General features: G+C 29.9%; 1 protein-coding gene across 2 annotated transcripts in view; it reads right to left on the minus strand.

The window, feature by feature from the left end:
* Window positions 1–12,466, minus strand: part of LOC142325326 (rho GTPase-activating protein 20-like) — a 551,352-nt gene that overhangs the window by 365,302 nt on the left and 173,584 nt on the right. The gene's annotated exons all lie outside the window — the stretch shown is intronic.

Genomic DNA, 12,466 nt, shown 5'->3' on the forward strand with positions numbered 1-12,466 from the left:
CAAAACGCCTAATAAAGAGTTAAAAAATCTAGCTTTCTTTTCACAGTTATAACTGAAAATAAGAATATTAGCGCCATTACACAGCTTTAATTCTATAATTAAAGATATCAGTAGATTAATATTAATAAATTTATGAACAACGAAATTATGTTTATACTGCAGTACTCTGAAAAAAATAGGGGAAATGAATAAAAAAGTTTAGTAACAAAAAAACATACTGTTTTCACAAAAAAAATACCGAATTTTGGGCAGTGCATGCATTCGTATTTTTTACTACCAGGAAAACGGGAAAAACATTTAAATCGTTATATGACAATCTGAAAACAAGTTCTTAACAATATTGAATGCTAAATCTATAACCTAACATGTATCGTTTAAAAATACATATTTAGATATATATAAACTGTAGAATTTTACAGACTGTTAAATTCGTAGATGTGGAATTGATTTATATTCATAATGAATACATTTACTATAACAATTTATTCTCGTCAGCATTAGAACTAACCGCTTCTAATTTGCATCTAAATATCTCCAATACCATCAGAGATATTTGTTTCCTTGAATTAATTCACCACAGCGGCTTTGTCCGGGATCCTCGGGTAAAAACGAAACAATACCGCACTGCCACGAAGATCGGGCTAATGTTAACATTATCTAAAAATTTTTTAACTGATTCTTTTGAATTTTATTCCGTACTTTTTCAATCCGATAAACTAAAAGAGAACGACAGTTCATTGAATTTACCAGAAGAACGGTTGTTTCATGGTTATGTCGTACATCCGGATCATTTCGAGGTTGCTTTAAAAATGTTCTCATTTTATATCATCCAATCTTTTTTCGATGTCATAGGTCAGGTCGATCAGCTAACTGTCGATAATTATGCTGCATTCTATTAGATTATGTACAGATGTAAACAGATATGATCGATGATAAATCACTTATTACCCGTCAGTAAAGTGGAGCTGAGTTACATCAGAATAGTAAAAGTGACGACATAAACTTAAGACAAACATTTCCGGGACAGGTCGGCATAAGATATTTAAAATATGTTTTGTCAATGAGGAGAAAGAATCATTGATCTGTTGTGCTGTACAGTATCCTAGCACTTAGCAAATAACATTTTGTTTTCTTATAATGCTTCGTTCGGGTTGCCGTTCTCAGTCATAATTCATCAGATTCTAAGTTGACTGGTTATCCAACCAATCGTTTGTCAGTTTACGAACTGTAATTTCCCGTTGAATTATTTTTTCAAAGATCGTGTTAAAGCTTCATTTGGTGTATTCTTTTTCAAAATTTATATTGATATGTAGAAAAATTCTTAAAGGGGGAAGTTTAGTCCTTTTTTTCATTTTTTTTATAACTTTCATATCAACACTTCTTTTTATAAACACACTTTTTTCGATACTTGCAGCATTAAGAAAATGTTTGTTTTTCATATCATGCCCTATAGATCAGTGTCTTTTAAAATTCTTATAATATCCGCACTCAGTCTTTAAAATGCACGGAAATAGATACGGAAAGATTATAGATTTTTAGATGAAAATGGTTAAAAAAAATTTTCAAAGAAAAACTTCCGTAATTAAGAAAAAGCATCTTTGATTCGTACATTTAGAAATATTATATCAACTTACAGAACCATATGAGTAAAGAATTAATATTTGGTAATATTAGCTAATAAATTAAATTTACACACTTAAACCAAATCTATTAAATCTACAACCCAAAAAAACCATTCAGGATAGTCAGTCCGGATTAATAACGCCGATTAACGGGATCATACAAAAATTGGAACAAAATAAATATGCGCGACAGTTTTTCAAAGAAAATACAATTGACATTTATGAGAACGGACAGCCGGAAATTTGGTAGAGTCAAGCAGAATTACATTTTCCACTTTCATTGTGTTATGCTGAGGATTATTACACAATTAAATTAAGTTAATTAAAAATAAACCAAAGATGGTAGAGAATTCGAGAGAAAAATCTTTTCTGTTTAAAAGAACCGAATCAAATAATTTTTTTAAAAATACATACTTGTGTGTGCGCGCGCCCACACACAACGTTGACTTTTTATTTGGTGCGAATCCTCAATGTCAACATTAGTTCCAAATTGAAGTCACGGGCTAAGTGCCAATATCAAAATTTTGAATTTTTCAAGGAAACTAACTTGCAACCATGTAAATATTGACCCATTTTTAAGATACTAAACTAAATGGTAGATTAACCCTTATCGAAATGGTAGATGCCAACATATCTAAGCACAAGTTTAAACTGGAAAAAAGTTCACAAAAATAACTGTTTTTACCGTTCAATCCTTCAATTAGTGATTAAACTGTTGCTGCACATGTAAGAGCCACCGTACCAAATAAAAACAAATAGTTTCGAAAAATTTCAACAGCGTGAAATTTATTTGTAAAAGTAATTAAGTAATAACTATTATTATAATAAACAGCATGATAACGGAAAGAAGTTAATCTAATTAATATTGGAATGAAACTGACTAGTCTGTAAGAACAGGATTTCAGACGACCAAAATTTACAATACTGAAGTGTAACGAGAGTTCTAATGAAAAACAATTTCTTTAGGGATATAAATCGCTAAACAGACACTACTTAAAGAAAATGATTAACTAGCACAGGAAATAAAAATAAATAATAAAAAGCGTGGATTCATTTATTAGGTTTTTAATAAGCTATACTTCCATTAGATGTGGATGAACGTCTGTCTGTAAACTAACGAGTATAATAATAACATTGCTGTGGTTAATTAACCTTTTCTATAACTTGTTCGGTGCGAAATAAATAAAATAATACAAATAAAAATTATAAATAATGATAACATATGAATCTGAATTATTTCACATGCCGCTGATTAATAACATACAAGCGATCAACACGTTGGAAGAATTTCAATTTAGTAATTTAAATTAACCGAGTACCATCATTATTTTATTGATTTGAACTATATATTTTAATCATAAAATATATTCAGTTCATCATCTAAACGCCCATGCATGCGTACGTGCTCTTACGCTGTCCATGTAACCTAAAGTGATATACGTAATAGAATAAAAAAACATTTTTTTTTGTCAGTTTAATTGAAAAATTTTCTTCTACAAGTGAGTGTGCTACATTTACCACGATTTTAAGTGACTTGAAACAAGGTAACCTTAATACGGCATAGTCGCTGATCAAGAACAATAACAGCTCGTGCTAGACACACTGGGAAAAATAAGGAATGAAAAACTGTACCTTCACTGCGCAGAGTATACTGCTGCATATTAATATACAAAAGCCCATCCAAGTGAAGCTGAACATTTTCACTTTCTTCATCACAAAAACTAACCGTATAGAGAACATCATTGCTCTCAGAAAAAAACAACTATGATGACTCTTGTACAAAGTGAAGTGCTTTAAGTGCGTTAAAATTAGAAGAGAGTGGTAATTTCTATCACGGTTAGACAGAAATGACAAAGCCTAATGAAACTCTTACTCTCGTGAATTATATATAAACTAGCTCTACTAACTAAAAAAAAGATAAAGAAAAAACATAAAAAGTCAGCTAAGTAGCTTTTCTTGTTTGTTTTTTATTACCAATAAAACATTTTATATATTTATATAAAAATCTAAAACCCGAGCGGTTTATTTTTATTAAATGTTTTTGATATACAATGATTTTTAAATAACACATGTTCCATGATCTATTGTACTATACAATAATTCTCATGGGATTTGAACAACAGAAGATGGCAGGATGATATGAAACAAACGAATATTGAGCTGTATATAAGCGCGCGAACGCATACAGAAAGAGGGGCTTAAAAATATTATATTGATTTCATTACTTCACTTCACTCGATGAAGTAAGTGTAGGAAAAATTGAGTCGTTTCAAACTTTCATTTCCAAAGTGAAGTTTACAAATCGTTAACGTGAAATAAAAAAAAATGTTCAAATTACAAATTACCAAATAGTGAACAGCAACCTATTTCACCTCTTCAGATTTAATCATCATTAGCATAACATAAAATCAGGAAAAAATTATCAACCTGAAACAGAACTACTTTTATTATGAATTACTATATTAACATACTGATTGAGCCTATATAATTAATAAATATACTGTTTTTTTTTTCATTAAAAAGCAATTACGACATTTAACGTGAATAACAGACGTTTAAAAACAGTCGGATTACGTTGAAATTAGAATTAACATATTTTTTTGAAGTAACACTTCTCAGACATGAGAGTTTTAGTTCTGGTTAGGGATGCTCCTTTAAGGGGATGTCACTGGACCTTTTTTCAAAATTCTTATTAAATCTGGAGAAACAAAAACGACCATGACCCCCGATACCGTTGCGCATTTTAAGCGTGTTGTATTACATCAATTTATTAAAAAATCAATCAATTCACTAATTTAATGTACTGTAAAATAATTTTAATCATACGAAGCAAGTTACAATATATCTCTTTTTTAAAATATATCTCTATCAATTGGTCCGTTAAAATCTAAAATAAATTTATTTATATTAAAAAATTTATTTGTTAAAGCAGAGAAGTTTTGATTTTTGGTAGAAAATGTAGAAGAAGAATGGGAGAATCTTACAAAGGAAATTCTTAAATCAGCAGAAACGAACTTAGGCGGAACAAAGAAAACTAGTAGAAAACCTTGGATTGCAAAGGATATATTGCAGCTGATGGATGAACGTAGAAGGAATGCTAGTGATGAAGAAGGTAAAAGGAACTATCGACAACTAAGAAATACTATAAACAGGAAGTGCAATTAGCTAAAGAAGAGTGGATTAAAAAAAAGTGTTCAGAAATGGAAAGAGAAACGATCATTGGTAAAATAGACTGAGCATACAAGAAAGTTAAGGAAAATTTTGTGGTACGTAATCTAATATCTAATAATATGTTAAACAAGGATGGTACACAGATTTATAAGAAAGAAAAGGTCGATAGATGGGTGGAATATATTGAAGAGTTATACGGAGGAAATGAATTAGAAACTGGTATTATACAGTTCCTGTATAATACCAGTTTCATGCAAGAGATGAACTCGAAGAGGAGGAGGTCGAAGGGGATACAATACTTAGATCTGAATTTAAAAGAGCATTAAAAGATTTGAATGGTACAAAGGGTCCTGGGATAGACGGGATATCTGCAAGAACTAATAGATAGATTATTCGAACTGGAGTGTAATATTTACGAAAAAGGGGAACTTCCGTCAGACTTCAAAAACAGTGTTATTGTCATGATACACAGCAGGAGCAGAAAAATGTCAAGAATACAAAACAATTAGCTTAACTACTCATGCATCAAAAATCATACTAGAATTTGTACAGAAGAATAGAGAGGAATGTGGAAGAAGTGTTAAGAGAAGACAAATTTGGTTTCAGGAAACGTATAGGGACAACGAAAACAATTTTAGCGCTCAGATTAATAAAAGGAAAATTAAAAAATAAATCAACATACTTGGCACTTAGAAAGGCATTTGATAACGTAGACTGGAATAAATTGTTCAGCATTTTTAAAAATGTAGGGTATAGAGATAGAAGAACAGTTTTGCTAACGTTTACCGGAACCAAAGTGCTACAGTAATAATCGAACATAAGAAAGAAGCCGTAATAAAGGAGTCCGACAAGAATGTTTCCTATTCCAGTTACTTTTTAATCTTTACATAGAACTAGTTAATGATGTTAAAGAACAATTTAGATACGGAGTAACAGTGCAAGGTGAAAACATAAAGATCCTACGGTTTGCTGATGATATAGTAATTCTAGCCGAGAGTAAAAAAAGATTTAGAAGAAACAATGAATGGAAACTACCACACGAAAATAAAACGAAAGTAATGAGAAAATAAACTAATACAAGAAAATAAACGAAAGCAATGAAATGTAGTAAAAATAATGTAGATGAACCAATGAGTATAAAAATTGGAAGAGAAAAGTTTACGGAGGGAGAGGAATTTTGTTATATGGGAAGTAGAATTACTAAATGTAGACTAAGAAGAGAGATATATAATGCCGAAGAGCACAGGCGAAACGACCTTTCACTCAGAAATTTAATTTGCTTACATCAAAAATTAATTTAAACGCCAGGAAAACATCTTTGAAAGTATATGTTTGGAGTGTTGCTATGTATGTTAGTGAAACTTGGACGATCGGAGTACCTGAGAAGAAAAGATTAGAAGCTTTTCAAAATATGGTGTTATAGGAGAATGTTAAAAATCAGAGGGGTGGATAAAGTGACAAAAAGGCGTTGCGGTAGATTGATGAAGAAACAAACATTTGGAAAAATATAGTTAAAAGAAGGGACGACTTATAGACCACATCTTAAGGAAGGTATCCTAGAATATTCGCTTTAACATTGGAGGGACATGTAGATGGGAACAAATTCTTAGGGATATAGAATGTAAGGGATTATACTGAAATGAAACGACTAGCACTAGTTAGGGAATCTTGGGGAGCTACATCAAACCAGTCAAATGACTGAAGGCAAAAAAGATAAAACTCTACAGAAGAGGAAACTGCAAACTTCAAACTTATTGTATTAATTAGTTTTCATTTTGTCACTAACAAATCAAAATGCAAAACTACTTACCAGTGAAAAAAATAGTTAAAAAGAACATATATTTCTTAAATTTCTAATTCTGACGAGCTATAAATTAAAAAGTAAACAACATAAATCACGGGTTAATTATATAAACAAAACAAACAAACAAAATAATAATATAAACGATGAGTAAAGTTGAAGCTAGTTCTGTTTAACATTTGAACTCACGGTAAAGCAATTTACATAAAATCACCGGAGCGTGATTTGATCAACAAGCATTTAACGGATCAGAGTGCACTTGAAAGTATGATTCTTTAATTAAATTTCCTCACTTTAAAATTTAAATTTATTTTAAACATAGCACTTATGTATAAAAAAAATTACATACGATGTTTATGATTCAATTTTTGTTGCGAAATAGTGATGAATGAACTATATATAAAAATATCCACAGTAGTAAAATACAAGTTTTGTGTCAGTAAATATTTTTTTTTTTTTATAATAAATACGCAATGGATTTAATACATTTTTAAGTATAACTCTTCCAGTAACGAGTAGAATGTCGGACGTAGTAACTCCTCACAGGCCGGTGACGAATACGTGTATAAAAGCTGCAATTGTTCTCATTAAGCTATTAAATATTACTACATAAGACTACCCACGCAGTAAAATAACCATTAACTACTTACCATCAACGGTTACAAAAGAAATATACTAAATATCCAGTGAATGCCAAATTACATTTCAAACCATAAAATATTAAAAAAATAATAAAAAAGAGAAATGAAAGCGGACTAAGAGTAAACTGCTTAACTGTTCCTACTTTTAATTTATCATTAGACTACATCCATATAAATTACAAGTAATAACTGAATTTATTAAAGTATAATAAATCCATTTTCATTTTTTCGGATCACTAAAACCATAAACTCGAAACTAAACTGGTAATTTTTTCTTACAATTTTTATTTTATAAAAATTCAATTAAATGATTGCTCTATGACAATAAAAATTATGCTATTTTGTGATCAGTGGTTTCAGTGGTTTGCGAGCCGTCTGGTTTCATGTAACTATTTCAACATAAAGAACTTTTTACACTAAAGATAACTTTAGAGCAGCTTAAATAGCTGCTCTGTGTATACCAATAGGTCTTCCTTTATTCATCGTTTAAATCCTCAACTGAAGTTATTTCGATAGAATTTTATCAAAAGTCAATGGAGCCCTTGTATACAGGATTAGTGCAACAGGGCGAATCCGTTACCTGTAAATAGACTAACTTGGATGAACACTTTTATTCAGTATTTAAAAGCAAACTCTAATTATACAAAATATCATCTCTTATGATATATATTGTGAAGGTTGCGAGAGGGGGTGAGATTTGAACTTTTTATAAAGTTAACTTGAGATAGTTTTCGCTTCGACCTTTATAGTGCGACGGAAAAAATATTTGTCGCAACATATAGTACAGCCGGTCTTAAAAATAACTAACTGTGCGCAAATACTATCATGGATTGCTATCAAGATACGTCTATTTCTAGTATGTCTACTATCCTTAAACGCATTGGCGCTACCCAACACTTTTTCCACAATCAATATCTTTTCCTTTTTACCTTTTTTTCCTTATACCGACTTCTTTGCGTTCCACGAGTTCCTCTTATTCTGGTCGCGTTGAGAATAAACTGAAAGCTCTCATAAAAATATACAACAATCATCAGAATTTTCATTTTCTCTCGAAGATCAGAAGGACACTAGAAACTGATACACGTCTCTACGTCTACCTTAAAAACCAATCTGTAAAGATATAAAAATATCACTCATACGCATTATGTACTTACAAACTATAAACACAATACAAAATTATATACGACTCTGAATGTATTTTCCATAATAATTATAAAACATAAACTTTATAAACAGATAGTAAATAAAAATTAATCAATGTTTAATGTAAACAGACACTTTATGTTTAAAGAATTAGATTCGTAAACAATTTGTATCTATGATAAAGAAAATCATATTAATCCGAAGTGTACTTCATTTAAAACAAGATTTCCTTCTTCAGGTTTTTAAACTGCAAAATGATACGATAAATATACTAAAAGCACACGTAACAAAAAAATCAAAAAAGATCTACATTTTACATCACAACTGATAGAAATCCTCAATTAGAAACAAATTGCTGAATTTAAAACAAAGTAGATTATAACTGACAAAGTAGATTATAACTTTACAATTTTCATTATATGAAAAATAAATAATAATTAAAAACTGAAAGAGAAGAGGAAGTTTATATAAATCTAAATATGTCTGTGCAAATCACCAAGTAATACAAGTAAGCTAATAGTAAGTTAGTATCTCCTACGGAATTATAGCGTTTCCAGACCAGAGATAATTGTCGAACGGTAGAAACGCAAGTACATGACAAACAATCTGGTCTGGTCTGCTCTTCCGCAAACCATTAACAATCTATGGTCCCAAAAAGTGTATCTTAATCTTATCCTAGTTGTAACAATCTCGATGAAGGGTGATCGTAGGCAGCTCTCTCCCAAGTAGACAAAATACTACAGATACAATGGTTCTACCATTGACCATTTACCAAGGACGTCCCAGCATCCTTAGTATCGAGGTATGAACAAACGAAAGAAAGGAATAAAGCATTAAAAAAGGAGACGATAAGAAAGAACGATCTGCTTGCAGAGGAATCGGCAAAAAGATAAAAACTGCCCACACAGAAAAGCTTCAAAGTTCCTTCCGAGCAACAGATGCTCATCCCGACTACAATCACGCAGGAGATCGAGCTCAAAAGGGAACACGCCCATTACTGATTTTCACTTCACTAATTTAAATATGATACAACCAAAACTGTTCTACCTCACAAAATTAACGAGGGACCAAAAACAGGTGCAAGGATTCTGAAAGAATAATGCGGCAACTTCGGAATATTTAGCGTGTGAAATAATTAAACTACAAACCCTTTAGGTAAACTGCTCATGAAAATAATAATCTTCAACCAATAACCTCCGGGACTGCAAATATCTTTTCATTTTTGTGGGATAATTAAAAATATGTTATTTAAACTACAATTTATTTTAAGTAACAAAAGCAGATAGACCTAACGTCTGTATGTGTATTTATAATTATTATTTTTTAATTAGCTAACATTTACTTCCACTTGAGGCACGTTAAAAATAATTTACACATGTTAAGTAAACTCAATTAATTTAAAAACAACTTTACACACTACTTAAAAAAACACACACACACACACACAAAATTAATAAAACAATAATTTACTTAAAATTTAAATGTAGTATAATAATTTTAAACAATCACATTTTAGCAAGATGCTTCCACCAAATTTTCTTTTTTCTACTTTCTAAGAAATTAAGATTAATAAAATTCATACTGTTTTGTATTCAGAATGTTATAATTATAAAATATTACACGATCGGAATTTATTTCTTACAAAATGGAAATTTATTTATAAAGCTTACAAAAGATTTCGGAAACTCCGTACAATTATTAGGCGTGTATAAAAATAAAGTAACTGTTTTTTCATACGTTTGCAATAATAATGTTCTCCCCCTTGCAATAACCGAACTTATTTATTTTAAAGCAAAGAAATTTTGTAAAACCAGTTTGTTGGTCAGGGCGATACCTCCGATCAGATTTCTGTGGTAAAAACCGTGAGTATAGAAATAATCCGAACTAGGTTGTATTATTTTGCAATGATAACGGTGTGGAAACGAGCTGTTGATCCCGTTAGTCTTCGTGCGTGAACATTCAACGACGACGTGAAGAGTCTTCATCACACCCGCGTGACGCCGACAACAGACTGTGTCCCCTCTTAGGGTGGGACGGTTGGACGGAGAAAAATTGCTTCTATCTGAAGAACAGGTCAAAACAAACTATTACACCGAACTTAAATCATCTTCAAACAGAAAATAAGTAAAATATTAAACTACAGTAGTTATTCAGTAGACTATTTTTCTGGATATAAAAGATTACAAAAACCTATTTATTTATTTTTAAAACAAAATTTGAATCAAGAAATATTTTTCATAATTTTATTACCATATAGAAAAAAGTTTAAAAAAATGTTTATAACTACTTTTAAAAACCGCAAGGAAAATTTAAATATCTACACATTGACTTATCTAAATATAAAAGTATATCGGGAGAAATAAATTAACTTTACAATACGATTTACCGAATGCGAAAAGGAACTCGAATCCAGAACAATATATTTAAAACTCAGCATCATGCCGATCAAAACTCCATCTACCTGCACAATCACTAATGTAAATAGATATGACAATTTTTTATTTTATTACATTGACTCACCAGAAACGTTACTTTTAGCGATCGTTTAATTGATTCAATGATTTCTATATTCCTTTTTGTATTCAACACTTATATTATAGCTAAATATTTTTTCTAACGTTAAAATCGAAGGAAGAAATATTTTAAACGGAATCGAGTATCTTGTAACAAAGAAAAACAATTAACAAACTAACGGAAAACAAACAATAGATTGTGTACATAAAAACAGCTGATTATTTAAAATTTAATGTTTTCTTATTTTTTCTTTTACTTTGGTAAAATGTGCGAGTAAGAGCAATCCATATTTGAATTTTGGCCAAATAAAAACATTGAATATTTCGAATTATCTACAACGCTAAATAAAACAATTACAATTTTTCAAAAGAAGATAAAAAAGAAACCAAAGTATTTTCAACGTAACATATTTTTTTCGAACAGGCTAAAAAAGTATAACAAGCCATTCTATATAAGTAATAAATATTTTCTATTTAAAAAACCTAACTTCAAAGAAGCACTAAAAATGAAAAAAAAGTAATGTATTTAAATTTTATTTTTATTTCGACTTTTTGAAGTCGACGACAATTTAAAATTAACCGAATTACTAACCCTTTTTGGCAACTACTTCAGAAAGTCGAAATTTTAAAAAGTACTGGAAAGGTTGTTTTTTAAAGTTGGGGATGATTATTTTTTTCTTATAAATGTTTATTTTTACATTTATTTTTTGTTTATTATACAAAATATATAGGCCTAAAATAATGTTGCCCTTAAAACGAAACAGCTTTGGCAAAAGGAGACTGAAAACTACATCATCACAGAAATAAGAAAATGGAATGCTCATAAAAAAGGTAGAGACCGTCAACCTTGAATGCCTGAAATGCATTTTAACCTAATTTTCTTACGATAATAATATTAAATGTGATCTACACAATCGAATACAAAGAAATGTTTCAATCTGTCAAACTTATTCAACAAAAAAATATTACATAATAAAGTTCACACGCTTGATTAACATTCACATCATTTACGTAATAACTTCAACAAGTAGTGACAATTAAAACAAAAGTTTACTAAAGTAAAAAGACTAAAGGAAAAGGATTACTTGTACTACGTAAGAAGTGTCATTGTTTCTTCATGTTCTCAAAAATACGTTAAGAGAAAATATATCAGTTATTACTGATCTTCTGATCAAGATAGCTGTGACTTCGTCAAAAAACTACTGATTCGAGGTAGTGTCTTTATTAAATTAATTCCATTCTAGATTTTCTAAAGTGGATAAAAAAACTTAAGAGCGTGAAAAAAGGAGAAAAAGATTTAACCGCTTTAAATATCATAGTTAAATTAAATAAATAAAACATAACCTTAAAATTAAATAAATGGAAAGAAGATCTCTTATAATTAGCTTACTATTTACTTGCAATAACAGATGGCAAAGGAAATAAAATTCTCACCGAGGATAAAAACAAACACTGTATAAGGAAAGTTGATTCTAATAGGTATGTGCGGTTAAAGTATACATTAAACGTCAAAAATGACTAATAAGAAATGTAATGCATCTGTTGGTAATAAGTTATGGTAAAGATAAAAGTAAA

This window comes from Lycorma delicatula, chromosome 1, assembly GCF_047948215.1.
Source record: "Lycorma delicatula isolate Av1 chromosome 1, ASM4794821v1, whole genome shotgun sequence".
NCBI lineage: Eukaryota > Metazoa > Arthropoda > Insecta > Hemiptera > Fulgoridae > Lycorma > Lycorma delicatula.